At 42.0% G+C, this 8195-nt stretch overlaps 1 pseudogene; it reads right to left on the reverse strand.

Moving 5' to 3' along the window:
- Positions 1-3251: 3251 nt before the first annotated feature.
- LOC144317417 (peptidyl-prolyl cis-trans isomerase A pseudogene) lies at positions 3252-3808 on the reverse strand (annotated as a pseudogene).
- Positions 3809-8195: the final 4387 nt, after the last annotated feature.

Raw genomic sequence — 8195 nt, forward strand, 5'->3', positions numbered from 1 at the left:
TTTATCCCAGGACCCCAGGACTCTGACCTATGCCAAAGGCAGATGCTTAACCGACTGAGCCACCCAGGTGTCCCCCATAATATTTTTTGATGACAAAATGAGATAATGTGTGTGTAAGTAACTAGAGTGCTATGACCTTTGCTACTTCTCTGTCACTTTCTGACTACCTCACGGGTATAGCAGCAGAATGAAGGAGGTAAATATTCAAGATAGACTTTGCAGATTCCTGCAAAAATTATAGTTGGGATTACCTTTGTAAGAATTAGGCATGAATTACTATTATAAAAATGACTATTCATTCATTTAAATTGGCCAGTAGCTGAGTCAGACAGAGATCAACTGGGAGGATAGAGTTTAAAAAGAAAATATTTTAGCAAGGCAAGTGGTCAAGGTGTATACACAGAAAATGAAAACAACAAATTCCTGGACAAAATCTGTAAGTCTGGAAATATGGTCCAAATGGTGCCATCTGCTCATAAAATCATGGGAGGCTTTTGGAACTTTCTAGCACTGGGTTGGACTGTCTCCACAAAATTCTGTGGCACTAGCTCATCAGGAGTGTTTCCAAGGGAGAAGGCCGCTGGGATACTTTCACTCTTCTTGCCTTGTTTCTGCTTAGCAATTCCCACACCAAAAAAATTGAGGATTTTCCTTCATAAAACACCAGTCTAAACTAAACTCACTTTCACTGAACTAGATCTGGGAGTTCTCCTACTTGATTATTGTCACCCATCTAAGTGATAATCACTCTTCAAATTTCATTTCAAGTCCAAAAGTATGTGGAACAAGCAAGGGCATTGGATACAGACAAACTTGGGTTCAAATCTAGATTCAACTTCTTATTGACTGCATGAACTTGGGCATAGTTTTAATTTTTTGAGGTGTTTTTGTTGTTGTTTATTTTAGAGAGGAAGAGAGAGAGAGTAAGAGGGAGAGAGAAAGAATCTCAGCCAGGCTTCATGCCCAGTGCAGTGCCCAACATGGGCTCAATCTCACAACCCTGAGATCATGATCTGAGCTACAATCAAGAGTCAGATGCTTGATAGACTGAGACACCCAGGCACCCCATTTGGTCATGAGGTTTTAAATTTCACTGTGCTGTGATTGCCTGAGCAAAATGGCAGGGGTGTGGGGGGAATATCTAACTTTCAGATATGAAAAAAATCAGAACAGATGCTTGAATCAAGATTGACATATTATTTTCTCCTCATGTACCTTGACTACTCTTGTCCCTGTCCATCTTTCCCCAACTCATATAGGTGCAACTCAGTAACTTCCATATATATATATATGTATATAATATATTATTATATAAATTATATATTACCATATATATAATTTATTCATAAGAGACACAGAAAGAGAAAGAGACAGACAGACAGACAGACAGAAACATAGGCAGAGAGAGAAGCAAGCTCCCTGCAAGGAGCCCAGTGTGGAACGCCACAAGCTGAAGGCAGACGCCCTGAGTCAAAGGCAGATGCTCAACTGCTGAGCCACCCAGGCATCCCTTTTCTATCTTGATTGTAATTTCATTTCATGATGTAAGTCTTAACTCACCAGGAAGAGCTTGGCATGAACTTTCTTCCCCTTCTTTTCACCTTACCCCCTGCTTCCTCTCTCCATTTCCCCTCTCCTGTGCTTAGCAGACCTGGTACTTATTAAATACTTGTGGACATCATGATGAGGATGCTCCCAGCCTTCCCAGAGGCCTCCAGGAAAACATCTTGGTCAGGTGCAAAATATCTGGATGGGTGTGCAGGAAAAGCTCATTATCAGAAAGTGAAACAAAATGTCACTCTTGGACAGACAGTGACCCTCAATGCAGAGGGAAGTGCCAAGTATTTCTGTGTGTACCTAGAGTCACTTTACTTCTTATAGCACCAACCTCAGGCAACCAGAGGCCTTTTCCAATTGGTTTCTCTTTTCTCCTCCCCAATGACCCCAACTTCTCCTTATTCTGCTGCCACAAAGGGAGGTGGACAATTTATTTCTTCTATGATAAACCTAAAGTAGATAATCACTCTTTTCTCCACATAATAAGGCAACACTCAGAGCCAAAAGGGTTCTCTTTTTCTAGTTCATTTAAACTCCTAATTTCCCATGGGCCAATGATGACATACCAAACCACTAAAATAGGTCAGTTTCATCCTACTGCTCCCAATCAGAAAATTAGAATTTAATTGGTAAGAGAGGGTAGTGATAGCTATATTTCTTATAAAATCTTTAAGCCAGGAGTGCCTGGGTGGCTCAGATCATGACTGAACTGCAAATTCAAAGAAGTAGTTTAAACTTTTCAGGGTAACGAGAGCAAGCCCTCTTTGGGTTCTGTGCTCAGTAGGGTGGTGGTGGGGTTTGCTTGAGAGTCTCTCTCCTTCTGCTCCTTTCTCTACCCGTTTGCATGCATGCACCCTCTCTCTCTCTCAAATAAATAAATACATCTTAAAAAATCTTTAAGCCATATGGATTATTTCATAGCTCTTCATTTTCCCAGTGAATTTTCCTGGTGAATCCTCAAGACGCTCCCTATTTTTCTGGGTGCAGAAAGCCGGATGCCCTGCTTGATGGGAATGCATATGGGGTGCCTTTTCAATTTCCATGCCATAGTGGTTCCCAGGAAGGCAGTCACTCAGCCAGCTCCAGGGCGTCCAATTGCCAAGACTCTCCAGTCAAAGGTCTTTACACCTCTTTATGTAATACAAATTTCTATGAAGAGCTTATAACCTTCAAAAGAGCTTAAAGTAGTTATATTCTGGCTTTAATATAGAGGCCATTTGTTCTACTCATTTGTATCAATTCAGTTATATTTCAGTTTACACTATTAATATTTGCTGAGTGGCTACTATGAACAAAACATTATATAAAGGCTTAAGAATAGCAGTTCTCACTCATGGAGGGAATATAAGAAGACCTGGAGAGATTTTAGTTTCTTTTTTAAAACCAGTTTTGTTGAGGTTTAACTTATATACTCATAGAATTTACCCATTTTAAGGATATGATTCAATGGTTTATTTTATTTTATTTTATTTTTTGTGGTTTAGATTTTATTTCATCATCATAAACTGAACTCTGCAATCCAGCTAGACCTGGGGGAAGGAACCACGGAGCCGCAGAACTGCAGGGAGAGTGCGGAGACTGGGCTATTTCAAGCAGGTGGGGGTGGAGGGGCGCTCTCCTGAGCTAAAGGAACGGGTCTGGAAGTTAAGATAAAACAGGAGTTAAAAAAAAAACAACAAAAAACAGGAGTTAGATTCATCAGATCTGTCCACAGTCAGCGATGGTGATCTTCTTGCCGGTCTTGCCATTCCTGGACCCGAAGCCTCCATGGCTTCCACGATGTTCATGCCCTCCTTGACCTTGCCAAAGACCACATGCTTGCCGTCCAACCACTCAGTCTCGGCGGTGCAGATGAAAAACTGGGAACCGTTTGTGTTGGGTCCAGCGTTGGCCATGGACAAGATGCCAGGCCCCGTGTGCTTCAGGATGAAGTTCTCGTCATCAGACTTCTCCCCGTGGATGGACTTGCGGCCAGTGCCATTGTGACGCGTGAAGTCCCCACCCTGGCACATAAATCCCGGGATAATCCCGTGAAAGCAGGAACCTTTGTAACCGAATCCCTTCTCTCCAGTACTCAGAGCACGAAAGTTCTCTGCTGACTTTGGAACTTTGTCTGCAAACAGCTCGAAGGAGCCGCGGCCCAAAGGCTCGCCGTCCACCGCGATGTCAAAGAACACGGTGGGGTTGACCATGGCTGGACAGCGACGGCCACTCCGGGGCGGCGGCGTCTGCCTGATTCAATGGTTTATAGGACATTTGCAGAATTGTGTGAACATTGTCCCAACCCAATTTTGGAAAATTTCCATCAAGTCAGGAGCCTTAAAAAATGTTGATGCCCGGGCCATCCAGACCCATGTAGTCAGACTTTGGGAGGATTTAGGCAGCTCCCCAAGTAGTTTTGAAATGCAGAATGTTGAGGACTGCTGCAGAGGATATAACACGGGTTGTTCCTAGTGCCTGTTCTTAGGGAACTTATAGTCTACAGCTGCCCCTATCTAGGCATTAGTGACATTTTGAACTGGATGATTCTTGTGAAGGTCTCTTCTGTGCATTGTATGGTGTTTAGTAACATCACTGGCCCCTATCTACTAGTAGCACTGTTTCTCCCTACTCCCAAATTGTAACAATCAAAATTATCTCCAGACATTATCAAATGTCCTCAGGGGGGAAATTAGCCCCAGTTGAGAACCAATGATCTATAGAGGCAACAAAACATGAGAGAAATAAGTTGAAAACTCGACAGAAACACAGTAATATCATGAGAGATACAAAAGGAATGCTGTAGCATTTTAAAGAAGAAAAGATCTTGTGTGTGTCTCAGTGTGGCACGGTGTCAAGATGGTAGGCTTGAAGCAGCAAATGTTTAGATTGATATCCTGGCTCTGACAGTGGCTGGCTTTATGATCTTGGATAAGGTAGCCAAATTTTATGAGCCTGTTGTCTCATAATAGCCATTCAGTATATATGTGGCTTAGTATTATCTGCAAAATGAAGATAATGATACCTTGGCAGGAAGTGTAGAGGTAGCGTGCCAAGAATTAGCGCACAGTAGGCACTTGATAATAGCCTTACATTAATTGAGCATTTACTCTGCCAGGCACTAGAGTAAATGCATTACATAATATCACATTTCATCTTTGCTACAATCTTATTAATTATGTATAATGATCATTCCTAGTTTACAAACTGGATAAGGCTTTAAGCTGAAACTTAGAGTCTAAGTTGATAAACTTACTGAGATCTTGGAGTTTGGTAAAGAGAGAGGTTCAAGAAGCAGATGGGTCTGACTTAAAAGCCAGAGTATTTGCAAGCTAAGCTATATGACAAAGCCTTTTAAACCTGCTCATCAGAAAGCCACCTGGTACATCATTAAAAATGCACATAGGGACGCCTGGGTGGCTCAGCGGTTGGGCGTCTGCCTTTGGCTCAGGGCGTGATCCTGGAGTCCAGGGATTGAATCCCACATCCAGCTCTCTGCATGGAGCCTGCTTCTCTCTCTGTCTACGTCTCTGCCTCTGTCTCTCATGAATAAATAAATAAAATCTTTAAAAAATGCACTTCTACAGATTCAGAAGTTTTGTGACTGTGTTTTCTACAAGTGCCACAAATGATTTCTATGATCATCCAAGTTTGAGAGTGGTTGTTATGGTGCTTCTCATAAATACTAAATAAATGTTAAATAAAAAATAAGCTAGCTAAAAATTCTGGCTTGGGAAATGTGTAGGATTTCAATAGAAATAGTAAGGAGGGAATAGCATAAACAAAGATAAGAGGCTTAAACGTATAGGGTGTGCTTGGCTATTGTAGTAAGAAGAGCTAATGCTATTTTGCTTTTACAGGCACTGTCCAAAGCATATTACATGTATCATCTTATTTAATCTTCTCAAACCACTTTGTGAGGTAGGCACCACCATTTTCTCATTTGTAGATGAAAAAAGTGAAGTGCAAGGAGGTGGAATAACTTGCGTAAGATCTTGTAGCTGGCAAGTGGTCAAGCCAGGACTTGAAAACAGATGGCTTGTATCCCATCCTTATACAACCAAATCAAAGTATCTGAGTGTATGGAACTTGCACAACATAGCTACTTAGTCACAAAGATCAGATTGAAATTTGAGTTCCTCTATTCCCAAATCTTGATTTTTCCACTATATCACAATTGTTTCACTTCAAATTGTAGGGAGCTTTGAACACTGTAGCTTTCAAATTACTTTAAAAAAATATTTATTTCATGTCCTCTCTTCACTCGACAAGTAGTCATGGAATGCATGCAGTGGATCAGCCATAAAACTGCAGAGGACTAAGGCATGGTTGTGTCCTGGGGGGAATAACCATCTTTTGTGGAAGCAGACACATAAGTAATTAATTCTAACAGTAGGAAAGTGTAAAAAACACTGTTTAGAGAACAGAAAGGGCTAAAGTCTGCCCAAGGTAGTAGAGACTTGAAGAACAAGCCCAGGAAATGTGGTGAGTGCAGTCTATTCTTAATTCTTCAGATAATAGGGCACAGGTGAAAGCAGATTCAAAACAGCATTTTAAGATTAACTGATGGTAGGGTGGAAATCAATTGAAAGGAGATAAATTGTTAGTCCAGTTGGGCAGTTATTATAGCAACCTGAGAATAAGATGGGAGACACTGGGGTCCTAAATTAGGGTCATGAGTGTGGGGAAGGGAAGGTGGGGAGAGATGGTGGAGAATAGGTGTACTTTGAACATGCAGTTAGTTACTAAGCCCTTCTAAGAGCTCTCTACTGGGCAGGAGGACTTACAGTGGGAAAGGGCACAAAGTGCAAGGTTGGATCTCTCTAATTATTCCCGACTCTAGTAGCAGCTGCATGAATCCAGAGAAAAGGAAGAGAATCTTAAAATTCCTGCACATAAAACTTTCTCTCCCTTCTCCTTGACATAGAATTCTTCCATTTAGAGGTCTTCCAGCATTAGAAAGTTATCTTTTGGTAATGCAGATGCCTTTGGGTGAATGTCTGACATCTAGGAGGAAGTGAATGAGAGGTCAAGATCTACCTGGGAATAGAATCTACCCTGGACATGGGAGGCTCTACCAGGATTGACTGGAGGTTTCCAAATTCTTAAGGCAAATCAAAACTTGGCAATCCTTTCCAGGAGGAATCACTGACAGGCAAACTGGACTGCCCTCTACAGAAAAAAACACAGAAAGGGATAGCCTGAAAAATTCAAGAGAAAGGAACCCATGAAACACTCAGATGCCAGAGGGCCATCTGAGTGCATCTCTTGCTATATAGTGGCCAAGAGGAATCACAGAAGCTCACTGAGAACAAGCTAATGGGGCTGGCAAGGAAGCAAAAGAGGCTAAGAAACCACCTGAAAAAGACAGCAATGGCTCCCACATGGCTCCCACAAAGGCAGCACTGAAGCAAAAGGTTTCTGCTCCCCGAGTTGGTGGAAGACACCACATTGGCAGATGAGATTTTTAAATAAAGATCTGACTATAAAAAAAGAACTCAGTTCTTAAAATAAGATACAAATATTTACATCTTTTCCTTTCCTCTATCCTCAGCACCCCCCTCTCCCTCCCCCAACAAATGAGGCTTCTGTGAGTTAGTCATGACTTCCTTTCGTACTTCCCTGCCCTCAAACATCTAGACTTGATTGGCTAGAACCCCATTCCATGCCCAATAGTTCAAAGCCCACTCTAAGATACCTTTATTCCCAGGAGGGGTACAGCGTGTTCTGATCCAAGCTCCTGTTTTTCTCTGAGTTCAGAGGTTGATGAATCGCCTGGAAAAATTCTGAGTCTCTTCTTGCTTAACCATTCACTCCAGGCAGGAATATAGGACTCACTAAAGACCTAGGGGTCCAGAGGGAGCTTGTATATTGCAGGAAGGCAAATATTTTCAAATCTATAAAGTTGTTCAACCTATCATTGACAGTGACCTTCCAAGTCTCAGCACAGACTCCCAGAGCCCCCTTGAAATTCTTCTCTTTGCTTTCCAAGAAAAGGTCCCAACGGCCCACTCTTTCAGACCCACTGGATGTTCAAGAGCTCAACAGCACTGAAGGCGATCTAAACTGAACAGAATCCAGCCTTCTGAGATGGGAAATTGTGGTTGTAAATACATTCTTGTGCCCCTCGAATCCCTTCATTCTGCACTTCTACTGTTACATATACCTTTCCTTTAGGAGATTTTAGTCCCTTGGGAATAAGACCTAATAAGGATACATGCAAAGTGCTGGAAGGATATTAGTAAAAAAGACACTTGCACCCAAAAGGACTTGTAGGATTAAGGGAAAGCTGTATGAGTAATCTTCCCCATCTGTTCATCCATCCATCCATCCATCCATCCATCCATCCATCCATCCAACATTGACACTGGTCTAGCCATGGGGCATTTAGTCATGAACAAAACAGCAAGGGCTATGCCTTACCAGGGTTTATATTCTAGTAGGGGGATATGAATTTTGATTCATGTCTTGCAGGAAGGATAGGGGTTCACTGTGTAGGTAAGGGAGAAGGTAGCTTCTCTATCCCATAGAGAGGATAAGACATACAAAGGCAAGAAATAGCATGAAATATAATTAAACCCCTAAAAAACTTAATATGGTTGGCTCATAAGATGTGCAGTGGGATTGGAAAGATAGGGAGAGATGAGGCAGGGCCAATC

Source organism: Canis aureus, chromosome 7, assembly GCF_053574225.1.
Source record: "Canis aureus isolate CA01 chromosome 7, VMU_Caureus_v.1.0, whole genome shotgun sequence".
NCBI lineage: Eukaryota > Metazoa > Chordata > Mammalia > Carnivora > Canidae > Canis > Canis aureus.